The following is a 22,060-nucleotide window of genomic DNA, read 5'->3' on the forward strand; positions in this document are numbered from 1 at the left end:
TCCTGTGCTGTGTTTGTGTCTATAGGTTTCTTGGCCAAAAACTCATAGATAAATGCCCTGTGACTGGCACTAAGATTTTCATTTAATGATCAACATCTTCTGAAAGCAGAATTATCTACTCTTGTCATGTTCCTTTGTCCAAATTTTCTTTATATTTTAGAAATTAACTTAGAAACAAGTGATTTTCATAAGTCTTCACATAGCCTTAGTTTTACTTAAATTACCTCATTCTCACTTCTCTTATTTCCATTTAAATATTTAACCCCTAGTATTCGTTCCACTATTTTATATCACACGTGTTCTATCTAGTTTAATTTCATTTTTAAAATTTCAGTTGCAGCATCATAGATTTACATAAATTTTTCCATAGATCTTTTATTTACTTTAACCCCTTTTCAATATGCATTTCCTTTTGGTTATCCTTTCTTCCATCCCTAGTTTCTTTATCTTCCATTCACCTTAATGATTTAAAGTGTCTCTGCCTAGTATTCCCTCTTTCTATTTTATTTTGCTAAAAATTTACTCTTGGTATGTGTTTCCCTGATGGTACAATTCTAGGTTCCCAGATTCAAATATACTCTACCTTAAACATACAAAATAAAAGATTTGAAGCTAGGATCTATATATGATAAAAAAATGTACAACACTAATCATTCTGAGCCTAGGTGACCTCATTCAGTTTGATTTCCATCTATTTACACACAAATTTATTGATTTAATATTCTTTGTAGCTTAGTGATGCTTCATTGTGCATGTATATTTTATCTATTCATGAATTCATGGATATCTAGGTTGATTTAATTTAATCTATATTGTTGAGAGAGTAGCAATGAACAAGGGTGTGCAAGGGTCTCATAGTACCATATGCAGACCCTTGTGTATATGCTTAGGAGTTGTGTAATTGCATCATATAGTAGTTCTAGCTTTTGGAGAAAGTTCAAGACTTGATTTCCTAAGTGATTTCATTAGGTTTTTTTTTTTTTGGATTTTTTGAGACAGGGTTTCTCTGTAGCTTTGAAGTCTGTCCTGGGATTAGCTATTGTAGACCAGGATGGCCTCAAACTTACAGAGATCACTAGTTTACATTTCTACCAATAGACTACAGTGTTTTCTTTTTCTTATATATACACCAACACCCCAGCATTTGTTCTGGCTAATATTCTTATGATAGATGTTCTTAATAGGATGATATGGAATCATGAAGCAGCATTTTTTTCTATTCCTTGCTTAGATAAGGATATTGAATAATTTTACAGTGTTTTCTACTCAGTGGTATTTCTTTTGAGAACTTTCTTTTTTATTCATTCATCCACTCACTTTTTAAAATATAACAAACAAAATACAATAAGATAGAACATATAACATCAAAGTTACACAAGACAAACCAATAAAAGAAAAAGAGCTGAAGAGAAGGGATAAGAATCAGAGACTGACTTCTTCACACATTCAGGAATCCCATAAAAAAAAAGCTAACTTTGAAGTCATGATAAAAGTACAAAAGACCCCATAGAGACCCGTGTAGGACCTGTGTATGCTACTATAGTCTCTGTGAGTTCATGTAAGCTTTGCTCAGGTTGATTTAGGGGGCCTTATTTTCTTGGTATACCACAAACCTTTGACAAAACAAGTCATTGACTAGGGGAGAACTTACTACTATTATTCTACTAAATGGACACAGTACTTTTGTTTACTGCCTCCTAAGTACTTCACTTGGTATCCATAGATTAGGGTATCTCCCAACCCTCATCTGTAGTAATATGGGGCGGCGGGGCTGCGTCCCCAACACCCTGGCCGCCTGCCCAGCTAGCTTATGCCCCGAAATAATTACACGGACACTGTATTCTTTTAATCACTGCTTGGCCCATTCTCTTCTAGGCTAATTCTCACATATTAATTTAGCCCATTTCTAATCATCTGTGTGTAGCACCCCAAGGTGCGCTTACAGGGGAGATTCTAGCCTAGTCCATCCTGGGTTGGAGCTTCATCCCGGGAGCAGAGCATGGCGTCTCTCTCAGGCATCTGCTCCCTCGAGGAGAGCTGTCGAGACTCTGACCTCACTTCCTCTTCCTCCCAGTATCCTGTTCTGTTTACTCCTCCCACCTATCCTCTAACCAATAAAATGGGCCAGGGCAGTGCCTTTATTAGCCAATGACCTTCCTCCATCATTTCCCCTTTTTCGGTTTAAACAAAAACAAAGGCTTTAACATAGCAAAATTACATATAACAAAACAGTTATCAAGTAAAAGTTACAATAATCTTTATCATAACTAAGGAAAACTATAACTATAACTAACTATTCTTAACTCCATCAAAGACTCCAGAAAGATATATTACCTAAGTAAACAAGAACTAAGAAACTTCAAACTCTAGAAATGACAAAGACATCTCGCTGCCTGGACAGTCACCCAAAGTTCTTTTGTACCATTGGGGCATCCATCTTCAGCCTTCAGGCCCATGGTATCCAGCAGACATTTCCATAAAGCAGGAAAATTCAAAGTCAATTCAGTCAAGATCTGTTGTGTCCTGCAGAATGTCTCGCAGACTCTTTCAAAATGAATCAGGAACCCCGAAAGATCATCTCACCTTAGGCAAGTTCAGTAGTCCTCTCTCTGCTGGTTCTCTGTGTCCAGTTTATGCAATAGTCCAGGCAAGAGCAGTTTCTTGCCCAAATGGCTATCAAACTCCATAACGAGCCTCTTCGATGCCCATCTTCCTCTTGAAGTACATTGGTGCTGCCAGGAGCAGAGTGTCTCATTGTCATGAAAAGTCCTCAGTTATTAAAACATTAGATGTCCTATTCTGTAATCTTTGAAAGACATGAAGAATGTCAATCTAAAATATATCTCTACATATCTAGAAAATCTAACTAACATGACTACAAGCTTTACCATTATCGATGATTATCCATTAACAACCTATATTTCTTAATTATACAGTACATATTTAAGTGAACTACACAATCACAATACCTTAATCAATATCAGAAATACATATACATATAACAGAATTGACCGTAAATCTCTAGCAAAATCTATACTAATGCAAATTATTCATATCTATATCATATCCCCCTTTAAATGTAAAAGAACATTTATAAACCATATTTGGGAACATGGGTGCAGTTATTTCTCTCCAAACTGCTTCCTGCTGAATGGGGGTGTCATTAATTAGGTCTTTCATGGTATAACCTGTGTGCTAGTTTCATCTCAGTTGGCAGTTGAGCGAAGCAATTTTCTGAGGATGTTCACACCAACCCTTCAGGAGAGCGTGGTCCATCATACCAAATCGGAATAGAAGAAATGAACAAGGTCTCATCCTCTGTGAAAACAAAATAAGAAACTCCTTTCCAAAGTATCATATCCTTAGATCCAAATTCATAATATCTATGTTGGATTAGTTCAGCAGTATTTATAAATAAATATCTTTTAGCATCTGTTTCTCCTTCCTCAGCATTTAAACAATTCAAAGAGAGCATAATAGCATACAGTATCAAAAGTCTCTGTGTATTTTCCATCTTTGTACGCTTTGTTTTAACCTCTATTTTGTTTATTTTTACTTTCAACTCTTTGCTTTTTGAGACAGGTTCTCTGTATCTTTGACCTGAAGTAACTCTGTTGACCAGCCTGTCTTTGAACTCTCAGAGATCCGCCTGTCTCTGCCTCCCAGGCATTCGGGATTAAAGGTGTACACTACTACACCTTGAACTCACAGAGATCTGTTTGTCTCTGCCTTCTAGGCACTGGGATTAAAGGCATGTCCCCGCCTTGACACCTTGAAGTCGCAGAGGTCTATCTCCCTCTGCCTACCAAGTGTTGGGATTAAAGGTGTGTACCACACACAACAACTCTCTTCCTTTTTTTTGTTACTTTAAGAACTTCAACTTTTAGTCTGCATATATTTTTAACACACTGCAAACCATTTAAAAATTTTCTTTGTCTTTGAATCTCTCTTTACTGTATATCTCTCTTTTTCTGATCACATGAGTCTTTAATTTACCAAGCAATATCAGTAGGATTAAAGGCGTGGCTTTGCCAGCTAGATCCAGTCCATTCCTTAGCTTTCCAGCCGCATGGCTGAGGTACTGGCTGTAGCAAGCAAGCGAGCTTCAGCAGCCTGTGCTAGCAAACCGCACAAACCGCCTGCATAAAAGAGTCAGAGTTTGTCCTGGCAGGACAGCCCAGAAAGCCGGCATTTTTAAACGGCGCAGCTTTTTTCCTGCTACGGCTGAAAACCGAAAAGCATGCGTTCAGCTTTTCGTCAACACCATTTAAGTGTTTCGTGGCCGGACCTCTTAATGAGCTGCAGGCTTTGCAGCGAAAGCTGAGTCAGGAAGCCTCTCTTAGATGAAAGTGCATGCTTGCCTCTAACAAGCAGAGCAGACCCGAGAACACAGCGAGTCTAGTTGCCATCAAACAGATCGTAGCACTTTACTCCAAATGCTCTATTCAAAAGCTCTGTCTCCTGCAGGAGCCAGACAGAGATCGCAATGGCGGCACAGCCCCAGGAAGTCGCGCTTTAAAATGACACAGCATTTTTTCTGCTACTGTTGCCGAATCAGGAAATCTCTCTACAGCACGCCACCAACAAACAGCAAAAATCTGTGTTAAACTCTCGCTCCCTTATTTTTAAGTCTTCTCAGGTTTTTTAAGTGGGTTTAGTTGTCCACACATCTGGGCGCCAACTGTAGTAATATGGGGCTGCGGGGCTGCGTCCCCAACACCCTGGCCGCCTGCCCGGCTAGCTTATGCCCCGAAATAATTACACGGACACTGCATTCTTTTAATCACTGCTTGGCCCATTCTCTTCTAGGCTAATTCTCATATTAATTTAGCCCATTTCTAATCATCTGTGTGTAGCACCCCAAGGTGCGCTTACCGGGGAGATTCTAGCCTAGTCCATCCTGGGTCGGAGCTTCATCCCGGAGCGGAGCATGGCGTCTCTCTCAGGCATCTGCTCCCTCGAGGAGAGCTGTCAAGACTCTGACCTCACTTCCTCTTCCTCCCAGTATCCTGTTCTGTTTACTGCTCCCACCTATCCTCTAACCAATAAAATGGGCCAGGGCAGTGCCTTTATTAGCCAATGACCTTCCTCCATCACTCATCAGAGAAGTTTCCTTTTTCTTTTAATTTTTTAAACCAGTTGGTGATAAATACAGTGAATCACAACTTTTCAAGTAGCAGAGAATGTGAAACTACAGAATGTTTCATCTTAAATATGATATCTGTATCATATGCTCTACTAAGGTTAATAGTCATTGAGGAATAGGCAGTTGAAAGACAGGAAGTGCAAGGAAGAGCAAGAAGCAGTAGGTGACTACAAGGAGACAGTGTTTTCTGGGCACAACAGGGTGGATGTGCATATGAACTAGCAGAAGTTATGATTACATGTGTAAGTGTAGGGATAAGTCCCGCCCCTTAGGGGGCGTGTTCGCCTCGGGCTAATGTTGGCCTATAAATTTGGCAAGCTTGCTCCCAGCCGTCCCTTTCTGCTTTCATGGTCTCTGCTGGAATGGTGGTTCTGTAAGTCTATTTCGCCATTAAAGCTATATATATTTTTACAATCTGTCTGCATTCGTTTATGCCGTTACATTTTGGCGTCCAACGTGGGCTATTTTGCCCCCAACTCAAGCGGGTAGCCCGCTAGCTAACACAGCACCCTCCCGGGTGCTGATTTTTAGTTCGTGACTCCAGCCCCAGTGCTGAGTCCGAGACATACTCGGCCACATAGGCCCATTCTGCCTGCCTTGGCTAAGTTTGCAGCGGAACCCCACTGCCTGAATTAGCAGAAGCTCAAGTACCTGCGGTTTTGCAACCAAAGCTGCCATAGCGGCAGTTTTGGTCTGATACAAAGTGACTTGGCCAGGCAGGGTAGCGCAAGCCTTTGATACCAGCACTTGGGAAGCAGAGGCAGGTGGATCTCTGTGAGTTCGAGGCCAGACGGGTCTACAAGAGCTAGTTCTAGGACAGGCTCCAAAAACACAGAGACCATCACTGGCAGGAACCGATCATTGCAGGTAAGAAATTTTTTCTTCTATAAATAAAATGTCTGAACACATTAGTATTCAAGAATTTAACAGTTTTTTTAATTGTACCATGTGGGATATTTTACAAGAGGTGTCTAACACCCCACATCTATGGATCCTTCTGGGATTCGTAGTTTTCATTGGCATTAAATGGTTTGATAATAGAAATATGATAAAGTCTTTATGAGATGAATCCAGGATTCTTAAGGCAGAGATTGAACGCTTAAAAACAATTGAGAATCAGTTTGAAGTTCTCCAGGCTGATGTTAAGGAGAAATTCATTACTATGGAAGAGGGAACAGCTGATTTGGATCATAACCTTCAGTCCCTTTCTGTAGGAACTGAAACATTAGTGGCTGATATTAAGGAGAAATTTATTACTATGGAAGAGGGAACAGATGATTTGGATCATAAGATTCAGTCCCTTTCTGTAGGAAGCGAAACATTAACTGAGAGAATCAAAACTGCTGAATGTGACAATTGGATTTTGTCTAAAGCTTATGACAGATTGGCGGAAAGATTGTCAATACAAGAAGGCACGGTTTATGCCATAAAAATTATGTCCAAAGATGAGATGTTATCTCTAATGGACAAACTTCATACTTTAGAATCCTCAATGAAGGCTTTGGAACATAATTCTGGACAGGAGATTCAGACATTGCAGAAGGCAATGGTGAATAGAATTGAAAAGATTGATGAATTTCTAAATTCTGATGAAGAAGAGCAAAGGGTAGAAAGGCAAATTTTAACTACATCTATGTGTAAATCTCTCCGGGACAATTTCCACAAAGCTCTACCTACAGCTCTACCTGTCTTTCGAGTAATAACAACAGAGAAGGTGATTGGTTCCAAAAACCCTAGGGTCATCAAGGAGGATACATGGGAGCCTGTCCGTATGAGTGATTTCAAGGAAATAAAACAGGCTGTCATGACTTTTGGGATGCACGCCTCTTTTGTTAAAGAGATGCTAAGATCTTGGGCCATGACAAGCAGAGCAACCCCCTCGGACTGGCTCCAGCTGAGCTCTGTGGTAATCGAGAGTGGACCGCAATTGAAATGGAAATGCTTATTCAGGCAAGAGGCTAGACTCTTAGAACAGCAGGAAAAAGCTAAGGGAATTGACATTTCCCTAGATCAAATTCTAGGTGAAGGGCTCTTTTCTGACCCTCAGGAACAAGCTAATTTGGATGAAAACACACTCTCCATGTGTACTACAGCAGCCTTAAGGGCTTGGAACAGGGTACAAGACCCAGGACAGAGAATGAAATCATTTGTCAGAGTTAAACAGGGTCAGAGAGAACCCTTTAGTGACTTTTTACAAAGATTAACTAAGGCTGTACAAATAGGGATATCTGACCCAGAAGCAAGACATATAACGATTGAGTCTTTGGCTTATGAAAATGTAAATGTGGAATGCAAAAGGATTTTGGGGCCTTTAAAGCTCAGATCAGCGCCCTTGGAAGAATGGGTCTTGCATACACTCAGTGTTGATACATTTGATTATGGCACTGAAGCATGGGTAGAAGAGGCAATTTCCAATGGTAAAAGGAGACACCAGAATACCAAATGTTTTAATTGTGGCAAAATGGGTCATATGAAAAGGAATTGTAGACAACGGATTTTCAGAAATAATACTAATAATAATAATAATAATAATAATGCATCTTTCAGAAATAATAATAGTAATGCATCTTCTAGAAATAACAGAAATAGGAGGACTCAGCCTTCAGGTTTATTTAGAAGATGTGGAAAAGGCAGACATTGGACAAATGAATGCAGGTCTACAAGAGATAGACAAGGGAACCTGAACAGTCGGGAAATGTGAGAGGGGGGGCCTCACAGGCCCCCATGGCAAACATGGTTCAGTCATTTCCAGTTTCTGCAGAGAACGTGCCTCATCAGGACAATTAGGAAGCCCCATGCGTACTGTTACAAGCAATAATGATCAGAAAGATAAGTTACGTGTGTTTTGGCAAACTTCTATAAATGATCAAAGACCTAAACTGAGAGTGTGTGTAAAGGCATTTTTATTACTGGCCTGCTGGACACAGGTGCTGATGTAAGTATCATTACCCCAGAATCTTGGCATCTGTATTGGCCTCTTCAGAATGTAAATGTTCAGCTCCTGGGAATTGGAACCCTATCTTGAGTAAGGCAGAGCATGAGATGGGTTGAATGTATAGGGCCAGAGGGACAAATAGGAAAATTAAAGCCATATGTAGCCAATATCGCAATGAATTTATGGGGTCGTGACCTATTACAATAATGGAATACCCAAATTAACATTCCTGCTACTTCTAGAGCCTATATTTCTGAGAATAATATTAGAAGATATTACAAACGGAGAAAACCGGCCATTCGGGCTGTACAAGAACAAGCAATTGATGTCCCTTCAGAGATACCAACAGCCTTGCCTCTAAAATGGTTGACTGAGAAACCAATATGGACAAAGCAATGGCCTTTAGCTGAGGAAAAGTTACAGGCTTTAGAACAGCTGGTACAAGAACAATTAGATGCTGGACATATAGAAGAATCTACCAGGCCTTGGAATTCTCCTGTATTTGTGGTTAAGAAAAAATCAGGTAAATAGAGAATGGTGCCAGATCTCAGGGCCATCAACAAGGTTATTCAACCTATGGGCCCTCTGCAATCTGGAATTCCTTTGCCCTCTTTATTACCAAAAGGATGGCCTCTCATCGTTATTGATTTAAAGGATTGTTTTTTCACTACATCTTTACAAAAAGAAGATAGAGAAAAATTTGCCTTCACAGTGCCTACTTATAACAATTCTCAACCTTCGAGGAGGTACCACTGGGCCGTCCTCCCCCAGGGTATGTTAAATAGCCCCTCCCTATGCCAATATTTTGTGAACCAACCGTTGCAAATAATACACAAGAAATTTCCCAAATCTATAGTATACCATTACATGGACGACAGTTTGTTATCCAATTCAAACAAGTATACCTTGAACAGACTGTTTGAAGAAATAAAGATACTTTTACCTAAATGGGGATAGCAAATTGCTTCTGAAAATATTCAGAAGGGAGATTCTGTTAATTATTTAGGTTATAAAATAGGTTTGCAAAAAATTAAGACACAAAAGGCACAAATTAGGAGAGATCACCTACGGACTCTTAATGACTTTCAAAGACTATTATGAGACACTTCCAGTCTACGACCAGCTATTGGAATAACACCTGATCTAATAATTCATTTGAACAAAACCTTGGATGGTGATAAAGATTTAAACAGTCCCAGAGAATTAACAGCTGAAGCAGAAAAGGAACTGAAAATGATTGAGGAAAAATTACAACAGGCACATTTGGACAGCGTGAATCTAGAGCTCGATTGTATTCTCGTCATACTACCATCAAAAATTTCTCCTACAGGAATTTTAATGCAGAGAGATGATATTATTTTGGAATGGATCTTTTTACCACATAAACCAAGTAAGAAACTGAAAACTTATGTGGAGAAAGTCTCTGAGTTAATTATAAAAGGCAAGCTGAATCTTCGTCAACTAGCAGGCATAGACCCAGCAGAAATTATAGTGCCTTTCACTGCTGATGAACTAAAGAAATTATGGGAAGATAATGAACCATGGCAAAGAGCTTGTGCTAATTTTTTTGGGAGACATTAATAACAACTATCCAAAAAGCAAGAGGCTTAACTTCATAAAGAGAACTTCTTAGATCCTTCCTCGAATCGTCCGTGATGCTTCAACAACTGGAGCCCGTACATTCTATACTGATGCCAATAAATCAGGGAAGGCAGGTTACAAATCAGAAGACTTGGGTAAGGTGGAACAAAGTCCGTATAATTCTGTCCAGAAGGCAGAATTATATGCCATTCTTATGGTGCTAAGGGATTTTAAAGAACCTATTAATATAGTCACTGATTCACAATACGCAGAAAGAGTTATTTTACATATTGAAACTGCTGAATTTATACCTGATGATACAGAACTAACCTCATTGTTTCTCCAGGTTCAAGATTTGATCAGGAACAGACTTTTCCCTATGTACATAACACACATCCGATCCCATATGGGTCTGCCAGGTCCTCTAGCAAAAGGTAATGCAGAAATTGATCAATTATTGATTGGCAGTGTGCTACAAGCCTCTGAATTTCATAAAAAACATCATGTTAATAGCAAAGGTTTGAAGAAAGAATTTTCAATTACATGGCAACAAGCTAATGAGATTGTAAAGAAATGCCCTACTTGCTCTTTCTATAACCAAACGGCACTGCCTGCAGGGGCTAATCCAAAGGGCACCCAAAGGAATGAAATCTGGCAGATGGATGTGTTCCACTTTGCAGAATTTGGCAAATTAAAATATGTTCATCACACCATTGACACTTATTCAGGCTTTCAGTGGGCAACTGCTTTAAGTTCTGAAAAAGCTGATTCAGTAATCACTCATTTATTAGAAGTCATGGCTATCATGGGTATACCTACACAAATAAGGATGGATAATGGTCCTGCTTATGTCTCTAGGAAAATGAAATGGTTTTTTGATTATTACAATATCAAGCATGTTACAAGTATATCATACAATCCTACAGGTCAAGTAGTCATAGAAAGATCAAATCGAACTATAAAGGATATGTTGAACAAACAGAAAGGGGTGGAAAACTCCCCCAGAAATAGGTTACATAATGCTTTGTTAACCTTGAATTTTCTCAATGCTAATGAGAAGGGAACAACGGCTGCAGAAAGACATTGGATAATGGAAAAGTCTACTGAACTAAATCAACCAGTTTATTTCAAGGATGTGCTGACCTCACCATGGAAGCCAGGAGATGTGCTACATTGGGGAAGGGGTTTTGCTCTTATCTCCACTGGTGAGAAAAAATTGTGGATACCGTCAAAATTAATAAAGGTTCGGTTTGAAGAAGAGAAGCCACTTGGAAAAGATAAATAGCAATTCATTCACAAGGATGGTGAGCATACTGATGGTCAGAAATACAGATAGGTTGGGGGCAGGGTTCTTTTCTTATCTCCACAGGAAAATACTCATCTTCAAAGAAGTTGAGGGACCCTGAATATTTAATTACTGATGGAAGGACACATTTTGTAAGTATTAATTTATATATATATATATATATATATGTCTTATTAAACATTTCTTTATAAATATATAGAGCTGGTTTTGAAGTTGGACTCTGGCTCAGTCCCTCTCCAATTCCAAGCCTGTTGGTAAGAGAAAAACCCAGAGTTTCTGGAGTTTCTGTCTCATGTCAAGAGACATGATATGGGACAGAAAGAAATATGAGTTTAGAAAACATCTTTGATTTTCTTCATATCTATCATACTTTTCATTGAATACATCTACCATGCCTTTCATTGAATATATATGTATGTCTATATATGTATATATGATTAATGTTTAAGTTTTACACAATGAACAATGAGTTTTTCCTGGAGTGACATTTGATGTTTCCAGGAAGAAGATGGGGCCCCACAACAACAACTCTACCTGGTTGATATGCCGTCATGATACTCATAGCTCTACTACAAGACCTGTTTTGGATACCAGCTGCACAAGACAATCCCAACTTGGTTAGCTGAAATGGTGCACATCTTGTACAACATTCTGGCCAGACCTCCACAAAATACTCAGAGACTATTGGCAATTTTAAAAGACATTGATCTTGAAATTTAACCATCATTTTACTTTCACAGGATCCCCCAGAAAGAACTTCGCCCCCATGACAGCTGGAAGTAATTCTAGAGGATGACGTCCCCTCTCCCAGTAAAGTTTACCCCTGGGTTAGGGACATCATTTAGGGGTTGGGAGGTTGGGGGAGGAATTTTATAAGCTCAGGGATCATTTTGAAAAAAAAAGAGGGATGATGGGATAATAGATTTATAATTGTGAGTTACTGCTTTTAGACAAATATATTGGTATAGATTCTTGTATATTGATACAAAGTTAAATTATATTGACTATTGTATGCATGCATGTTTCTATGTCTGTTTAAAACATTTTTATGTATTGACATATATTTTATTGATATATATATATATTGTATATATTTACCATATTGCAGTGTACATTTCTACCTTGATTAAGATACTTATATAATGTTTGTGTATTGATATATATTTGCCATATTGCAATGTATATTTGTACAGTGTTTATATTTGGAGGTCATTATCCTCATTTGTTACACAGTTGTTTATTGTCTTTGTCTTTAAGTTAGATAGATATTGAGAATTATATAGATAAATAGTCATCTAAGTTTGTCATTTATAATTAGACTAATCAGGTTCTCTAGATATATAGAGATTATTCTCAGTATAGATAGATAATCTTCGACCTCTTCAAAGAGCCTTAGAAAATGGCCTTTAATCAAACTCAGAGTTTCGTGATAGTGAGACACTATTGCTCCTGGCAACACTGCTCTACACCCGAGAGAATGTTGAGCACCAAAGACACTCCACCTGGAGCCTTTCTTTTTGGCAGAACTGTCCTTGGGGCAAAGAAATGCCCATACCTCAACCACTGACAGAGATACAGAGCGTGCATCAATGGATAAAACAGGACTGTCATATCCTGCCAAGACAGGGTAAGATAGCTTTGAAAAGTTCCTTGCCTTTAATAATTGTATGTCAGTTATGTTAGGCCTTAGCCAAAATTGGTTGACTCAACGTTGCAAACGAGACTTTGGGTGATTGCCCAGGTAGTCAGTTGTCTCTGTCAATTGTTGCACATTTTGGATATATCTCGTTTGTTGAGTAGTGTTTATTCCCTTCTCAGATCTTTGATGGAGTTGAAGATTATATAATTGTAGTTATTCTCTACATTATTTGGACTCCTTGAGATAGAATGTTTAGCAAAGCTTTTGTTCTCAATATTGTTTGTTATATTTATTATTTGTTGTTATTGTATATAGTTGTATTTGGTTTAGTTCTGTCTTATTTAGACAAAAAGGGGAGATTTTTTTTATGTCTCTAAGAAAATGAAATGGTTCTTTGATTATTACAATATCAAGCATGTTACAGGTATACCATACAACCCTACAGTGTTTATATGTGTTTGAAAGTTTTGAAGAATATCTAACTGAAATACCAGGGGCTGCACCCTTAAAGAAATTAACTGTGTCTCCTAGCAGCTAAGAGTGGGGCTTCCATTTCATCTAGCCTCTCCATGGTGAGATTTTATGTGGCTTGAGTTTCTGCAGTACTTACATGCAGGGATAAGTCCCGCTTCTCCAATCGCCCCATCCTCATTTACAGGGGTAATTATCTGCTTTCTTTGAGGCTTATGTCCAATAAAGGTTTCATGTTATATTTTCAGATTTCCCCAAAGAGGATAAAGATGTTCAGTAATTCATCACATCTAGCAATCAATGTGAAAGGAGAATATTTTCCTCCAACCAATCTTCACCTTTGACAAAATCATTGGGGTTACAAAAGAACTTATATATTATAACTGAGAGATGTTACTGCTCTTTGCATCTATCCTCTATATATCCCCATAGTTTATACACATCAGACCTTAAATAAATATTTGTGAACAATGTTGCACCAAAATGAATTTGGGCTACCAGTGCATCATTTACAGGAATTTTCCACATTTCTTTATTAGTTTGACATTAAAGCAGACAAACTTCTGGACCTGACTGCCTGGTATCATCTCTTCTTAAATTTCTTCATTGACGAAATCATCATACAACCTGCACAGTTCTGTACCAGGTCCTCTGTGTTATAGCATGGCTTGCAGTTTAGTGTTTTTATGGAATTCCCGAGTGTAAAAAAAAAAGGGTGTCTCTGATTCTTGTACTTTCTTTTAGTCTCTTTTCCACCTGTTTGTCTTCTTTAACTCTAACGTGATTTTTTTATCTTATTGTATTTTATTTTTTATTTTTCTTTATTCTCTCATAAAATACGTCCTAACAAACAGCTTCCTTTCTGTTCACTCCTTCCAGCCACCCCAACCTCTACTCCAGATCCATTGTTCCTCCATTTTCCTCAGAAAAGATATATCCTCCCAGGGATAACGATCAAATAGGGCATAGCAACATGCAACAAGACTAGTCACAAACCCTTATATCAGGGCTTGACAAGGCTACCCAAAAAGAGAAAAATAGTCCCAAGAACATGTAAAATGGTCAGAGACATCCCACTTCCATTGTTAAGAGCCCACAAAACTCCCAAGCTAAATAACTATAACATACTTGCAGAAGAACTAGTACAGACCCACATGGCTTGTGTGACTGCTACTTTAGTTTGTGTGAGCCCTGCTTAGTTGATTTAGTGGGCTGTGTACTCCTGCATTCCTTGACCTGATGGAGGAAGGCCATTGGTTAAGTAATAAAGAAACTGCTTGGTCTCATAAGTTAAAACATAGGTGGGAGGAGCAAACAGAACAGAAAGCTGGGAGGAAGAGGAAGTGAGCTCAGAGAGGCCATGCTCCCCTCTCCAGGGCAGATGCACACAATGAAGCAAGCTGCCAGGTCAGACATGCTGAATCTTTCCCGGTAAGATCGGTGCTACACAGTTTATTAGAGATGGGTTGATCGGGATATCAGAATTAGACAGTAAGGGCTAGAGTTAATGGGCCAAGCAGTGTTTAAAAGAATACAGTGTCTGTGTAATTATTTCGGGGCATAAGCTAGCAGGAGGCTGGGCTGCTGGGGACACAGCCCCGCCACTCCTATCACAACATTGACCCAACTGGATCATACAAATTTTATCCTTGGGATTTAATGTTGTTGTTTTTTCAGTTGGTTTTATAAATTCTGTCTTTGTCTGTCTTATGTTTATGTCTCTCTTTCTGTTTTGTTTGTGCATCTCTCTCTCTCTCTCTCTCTTTCCCTCTCTCTCTCTCTCTCTCCCTCTTTGTGTGATATTTATTGTAAAGGTTCCTACAGATGCTGTGTTTTCTTTTCCAGCACTTACATAACCATGTTCCAATACAATGGATAGTAGATGTCTGGGGTCTGCTTGGTAGTCTGAGGGACACACTGCCACCAGGGCCATAGCAATCTGGGTGACCTGAGTTACTGCCAGTATAATGGTGACATTTGAGCCCAAGCTAATTCCAAGTGTCATGTTTGGGTCTATGGTTCTGCTCTAACTGGGGTCTGTGTTGATGTCTCTGGCCTGTATTCTCACAGGTGACCATAGGAACCATGTATGTTAAAAATGGAGGGCCTTGCTTAGACAGCCCTATACTTCACTGGATGTAGGACCACTGATCCTGCTCCTTGCTAGACATTGCAGCAGAACTGGCTCTGCCCCTCATGGGAGAACTAGTCCCTGCACTTGGGAGGCATGGTCCCACCCTTCACCATGGGAGTGGGAGAGCTGGCCCCAAATGCATGGATCTAGGAGAGTTGGTTCTGCCCCTCAGTTGAGAGGTGTGAACCCAGTGGCCTGGACTGACCAGTTGAGCTACCATACAGGTCCACATCCTGGGCTTGGATTGGCCCACCCTAATATCTACCCTATTTATAACCTGCTAGAGCAGGTGAACATGAAGGGTCAGGTAACTTTGGAATGGTAGACACAGGATCCCCATGATTTGGTGTAACAGGAAAATATCTGAGAGGAGTTTCAGTGAGAATGGTGTGCTAGAGAGAAGAGTCCTCGAATCAGATCAATGACTTATTGCAATGAACATTTACATGTGGGGCTGATAGGACAAAAGGGTGTAGTGTGTGACACATTGCAGCTCCCAGGCTAGCAGGATGAATGAAGAAGGGTTAGAGAGGCAGGAAAGACACTGGAGTGATGTGGGGTTTGCTTTGTTTTGTTTTTAGTTAATTTCTGGAAGTTCCTTTGGGGAGATGCTGCAGGGGCAAGGAACAGGTATAGAGGAAGTAGGAGGTAAGCGGGATTGGGGAGCATGATGTGAAATTCCCAAAAAAAATCAATAAATAATTCTGTTATATATAAAAATAGAGAGATATATACTGTCACTGTTATCTGTTAAATACAGGTCTTATGCGAGGTACCTTCTCAGAGGAAATAAATCTCTTTATTACAGCAAATAAGCAAATTTTGTAAGGATTTTATTTGAAAATCAAATTATCATATTCTAAACTTCACAATTAAATATTCATTAAATAATGCATATGCATTTCACTGTTTTCATGTAAACATCATCTTCAAATGTCATCTGTAAAGAGTATATAATTTATATTTCCAAATATTTCATCAAACTTTTATAACAAGCATAAGAATGGAAGCATGTTAATGGACCAGATTATTTGGTAAACTTCAAGAAGGTACAAGTACTGGATTATTTGGAGGCTGACTACAAGCAGAAAAATGTATAGATCAGGAATGTATAAGGCCAGACTGTAAAGGGCTCTTGATTATTGGGAGGAGCCAAAGCTTTCCCAGCCTCTCAAGGACATAATGGCCACAATTTTGTTATTTTTTTGTAGTATCCAAATGACCTTTACACAATAAGACATCGTTTCATCATAGCATTGCTTCAAATTTTGTAAATTGAATTTAAAATCCCTCACTGTAAATGACACATTTCAACAACTTTTTAATATAATTCACTTTATAATTCATAATTATAATCCAAACCTCTTTATAATTTCATGCTTTTTCTTTTATGTAGATCATCAGATTGCCGAAGAAAAAGAAGCAAAACTTGACAGACTCTCAGAAGGTCCTGGAGCCTGTGGAAGGTCCTGCAGCCTGTGGAAGGTGCTGGAGCCTGTGGAAGGTGCTGGAGCCTGTAGAAAGTGCCGGCTTCTTACTCAGGAATGCCTTAAATAATACATATTCTAAAGTTAGTTCTGCTCTCACTCTTTAGTGTCTGTCAGATTTATTCCACCTTTCCATTTCTGTCTTTTCCTGAGAGACATGTAAGTCTAATTCCTACACAAACACACTTTAATATTTGCCTAATCAAGTGGAATAAAATATGTGTTATCAATAAGTTAATTAATGAAATCACCTGTAACTCAGCCACAGAGGTTTATTGCTACTATGTAGTGAATGAGCTATTTCTTAGATTGAGGCTACGAAAACTTTATCAATAAAAGACAGAGTATTTAACACTTGACAGCAGACCAGAGAGTCTACATCATTTTGCATTTAATATATTCAAAATGCTAAATTGAACATCATTCAAATCTAAAATATCCTCAGTTACTTTCCTATTTAATCATCATAGCATGCGCTGGATACAGAATTAAATTTTGGTATATATTTTTTTCAGAGTATGAGGAAATAAAAGAATTAGGTAGTTACTAATGATGAGTCAGAAAAATGAGGACATTTTTCAAATAGTTTTCAACATATATCATAAAATATCCAAATTAAACCTCCTTAAATTTGTACATTTTGTTAAAAAGAAAATATTTTATGAGGTCTAAACATTTCTTTTTAATTTTTTTTCTAACAGAATCTATGTCTTGCTGATTTCTTAGACTATAGCTAATTGGGTTCAACACAGGAATTATGACTGTGTAAAATAGGGAGTCAATCATATTCTCGTCATCTGCTTGTCTAGAGGCAGGACGCACATACATGAAGAGAAGGGGGTCATAATACAAAGACACAGACAGGAGGTGAGCTCCACAGGTTGAGAAGGCTTTCTTTATGCCCTTGAAAGACTTATTCTGTAAGATTGTAAAGAGAATACACATGTAAGAGACTAGAACAGTCACCATGGTGGTTACCTGAACAGTACCAGCTAAAGCAAACACCAAAATAAAGCTAATGGATGGATCAGAACAGGAAATCTTTAAAAAAGGCATAACATCACAATAAAAATTATGTATTACATTGGAATTGCAGAAAGTTAATCTGAGTAAAAATACTTCATGAATGAAGGCATGAAGAAAACCACCTACAAATGACACAATTACTAGCTGGAAACATAGTCTATTGGTCATAATCACTGGGTAAAGTAAAGGTTTGCATATAGCTACATAACGATCATAAGCCATTGAAGTTAAGAGGAAGCATTCTACACTTGCACTGTAGGCAAAGGAAAAAAAACTGTAACAGGCATTCAGAAAGAGAAATCTTTGTGATCTCGAATGACAAGGTGATCAATAATTTAGGTGTCACTGTGGATGATAACCAACTATCCACAAAGGCTAAGTTGCTGAGGAATAGGTACATGGGGATGTGAAGGTGAGGATCACTCCATATGAGAGTGGTCAGGCTGAAGTTCCCCACAATGGTGATGAGGTAGATCACCAAAAATGTCAGGAAAAGGGGGACTTTCCACTGTGGTTGATGTGTGAGTCCTTCTAGGGTGAACTCTGTCAGCAGTGTTACATTCTCCGCTTTCATGTTCTTCAGGGATGTCCCCTGAAAGAGATATTATTTATAGAGTGAAAACTGATGGAAGACCTTGAAATAAAGCTATGTATGTATGTATGTGGATAGCTTCTCTAGTTAAAATATGACAGTTTATGGAAATTAGGGAGAATTGAGTGAATACTCTGCTTCCATGTGTCAGACAAAATATATTTACGTATACTCAACAGTTTCCATAAATCCAACATATATTAGAAGTGATTTTCCTTCTTTAGTCTATTTCTAAACATTCACTGAGCTGAGATAATTTCATTTTTTTCTCCAATAGTTTTGTCTTAGAAAATTCATGAGTAAATTTGTGGAGCCAAGAGAACATGTTGCATAAATAATCAGTAATTGCAGTGATTAAGTATGTTTAGTTTGGTCTGGGCTTTGCTTTATGCAATAACAAATCACAACATAATTAAAAATTCTCAATTTTACTTTTGGTCATAAATGGTAGGAACAGCAACAAAGACTTATTTTTGTATATTTTCTGATACACAGGTACACACGTGCATTTGTGTGACATAATTATTATCAAAAGTGGAAGAGAATTTAAGAGTTAACTTTGTCTTTGTGTGTTAAAAAATTTTATTTGACTATACATTTAATTGAAAGAAAATGAATCTTTTAGTCACAATAAAACAAGAGGTATATTCTAGAAGAAAATATGAGTATATTTTAAACTGAGTTTTAAATTAACATTCTTGTTATCCATATACTATCTCATGAGGTCTTTACAGATAGGCTCATAAATCATTAAAAACCACTTAAGGAAAGTGAATCTTCTAGCAACCTATTTTTGCTTTTCTGGAGGCACACAGATAACTCTCAAGGAGTTTCCTACTCCCATTCTCTATTTGGACATCTTTTCGGCACATTTTTAAACTATGAATTAGACATTAGATTTTTATTTTGTTTATAAACAATAGGAATAATATATATTATATAAAAATAATATGATTTTTCTTACTCGTATATCTTGAAATAACTCAAAGAGAAGACTAAAGGTCATAGGTTGCACGAAGTAGAAAAATCCAGAGTTAGCACAACAGTGGGGAAAGTATAGGCAGCAGAGCTTTCATTCTGATACATCTTGGAGGCTGCATGTCTCAGACTGAGGAAACATTGGGTATATAAGATATCTTCAAAGCAAAAGCTTGCCAATTGGACAAGCACATGACCTTGTCAAAGGACAAAGGCATAGAAAAGTATATTACCCAAGGGAACTGGAAGTCCCTTTAGGACAGCGACAGTTCTCCTGGGCATTGCAGAGATGAATCATTCACCAAGATGCTCCAACAGTTCCACTGGGTTTTACAGCCTCTGGAATCACAGACATCAGGTCACTGCAGGTAGCTTTTTATCAAAAAATTGATTTTTACTAAACCACTTTATTTTCTAATTCAAGTGATACTTCTGATATGTTTAGGCAAGTTGCGCCTTATATAGAAAATATGTTCTTTGTACTTTAAGTTCAATAGCTATGTCTGAGCTAATCAAAACATGGTTTCAGTAAAGTCAAAGAGATAGACTCTTCAGGAACCAATAACAATTGAATTAGTTGTGGAAAATGTCGCTTAACTTATATACCTGAATGTGCTCCTAACATAAATGCCTCTGAGCTTCTGTAATAGCTGATAAAATGCTTAATTTCTTTCAGCCACTGGAGTTGGAGCTCAGGAATCTATTCTTGTGGAATGGTGATCCGGTGCACACTTGCCAAACACAGTCACAATTGGATAGCTTTGAACACTGCTAAAACTAAAAGGTGTAAATGTTAAGTGTAATTTAACTGCCTCTATTTGTGTGTGTGTATACCTCTCTCTCTCTATTTCTCTCTCTCTCTCTCTCTCTCTCTCTCTCTCTCTCTCTCTCTGTGTGTGTGTGTGTAAAACATAAATATCAGTAAAATAAATGTAGCAAAGTTGGTCACTATTAAGGTTTTGGAGCCCATTTATCACTTCATGTCAGTAGTATTTGTTTTATTAAGTGTAGATTTTTCTGTTTGACTTCTATTCTAAGTTCTTGGGTATAGTTTGCTTTCATTTTACTCCTGGATATGTGTCTTTATGTGATATGAATTTCTGACTGAGAACAATTTGTTGGGCCTGTTAATCATTCAACTAGCAAGTGCACATCTTTGAAGTGCGGGCCATGACCATTTTCTTTATTTAGAAGGAAGTTACTAATTCCATCCATGTTGTTTTCCTTCTGGTTGCTTTTAGCATTTTTCATTTTTATTTTCTTCCCTAATGAGTTCTTTCTCCTCACTCATCTCAGGGGTGTGCTAGTGTGCTGATTAATCATGGCTTGGTCTTTCTGAATTTTCTCTATCTCTTCTCCTAGTAAGAGTGTTGCTTCTTTCTTGTGTTCTTGTTATCAGATATGCAATGTTTTCTAATCCCTGTATAGAACTGCTTTAATTATCTTCTGTAATGCTAGTTTCATGGTCATGAATCTCTTTATCTTTGTAGTACAAAGATTTTACTTCTCCAATTCTTTGAACAAATCATTTAGATATGTTTATCTAGATTGGCAGTTACTTTATTTCTGTTACTTTCTTGATTGACATATATGTTTTTCACAATTTGATGTATGTATTTAATGTATTCTGGTCATTCCACACCCACATCCCTACTAGTCCCTCTCATTTTGGTTTTGGACCCATTTATTTACTTATTTATTTATTTTAAAGTATAATGCTTTTTTATTTTTTAATATTTATTTATTTATTATATATACAATATTCTATCTGTGTGTATGCATGCAGGCCAGAAGAGGGCACCAGACCCCATTACAGATGGTTGTGAGCCACCATGTGGTTGCTGGGAATTGAACTCAGGACCTTTGGAAGAGCAGGCAATGCTCTTAACCACTGAACCATCTCTCCAGCCCCTGACCCATTTATTTTGACAGGACTATCTTTGTGACCATGATATTAGAATGATTGTCTGGAGCCTTGTAGGCTTACGAGTGGCTGCAGAGTTGAAGGAAATGGTTGTTCCCTCTTCTTTAATCTGTTTGTCACAACTTGATATACATTGTGCCGCACCAAAATGACCTTTATATTTATATATCAGAGTTCAAATATGAAATATACACACAAATACCAGTGATATGCTGTGTCCTGCTTTTAGTTCCAGTGTTAATAAGTGGGAGTCTGGTAATTGGTGGAGCAAGATGGCTATTTATATAGCTAGATTAGTGAACTATGGGCTTGACTGAGATGCCCTGTATGTGTTTCTGTAAGCAAGTGTGCCTACACATATGCATACATGTATATACATAGTCCCATACATGACATACACCTGGGAAAAAGGAGAATGAATTCACCTTCTTAACAAATTACTACTCATATTTTCATGAATTTTTATCTAACATGAACAGTATTCCAGAACACTGAATAAACTCTCATTGTATTAACATCTTTTATACTACATTCTTACTAAATAATACAAAGTGTTTCATAGTCATAATTTAAAAATGCCAGAAGAATATTAAGTCCTCAACATTGTCTTCAAATAGTATAAATATTTCATTTCTTTTCTACTGTTATTAAACAAAAATGTAAAAACTAAGAATTTAATAAAACTAATGGGCTATATATATTATGTATGTAAATATATATTTAATTTTCTGTCAATTTCTAAAAGGTAAAGTATAGTAGAAGGCCATTTGTTTGTTTTGGCTACTCAGACCTGAAATAATCGCACAAAAACCATACTATTTAAATCACTGCTTGGCCCATT

General features: G+C 37.8%; 1 pseudogene; it reads right to left on the minus strand.

Annotated features, from left to right (window-relative positions):
• Nucleotides 1-17,377: 17,377 nt before the first annotated feature.
• Nucleotides 17,378-18,323, minus strand: LOC121461637 (annotated as a pseudogene).
• Nucleotides 18,324-22,060: the final 3,737 nt, after the last annotated feature.

This window comes from Microtus oregoni, unplaced genomic scaffold, assembly GCF_018167655.1.
Source record: "Microtus oregoni isolate MIOR12 unplaced genomic scaffold, Mior012 000023F_ref0000262, whole genome shotgun sequence".
Lineage (NCBI taxonomy): Eukaryota > Metazoa > Chordata > Mammalia > Rodentia > Cricetidae > Microtus > Microtus oregoni.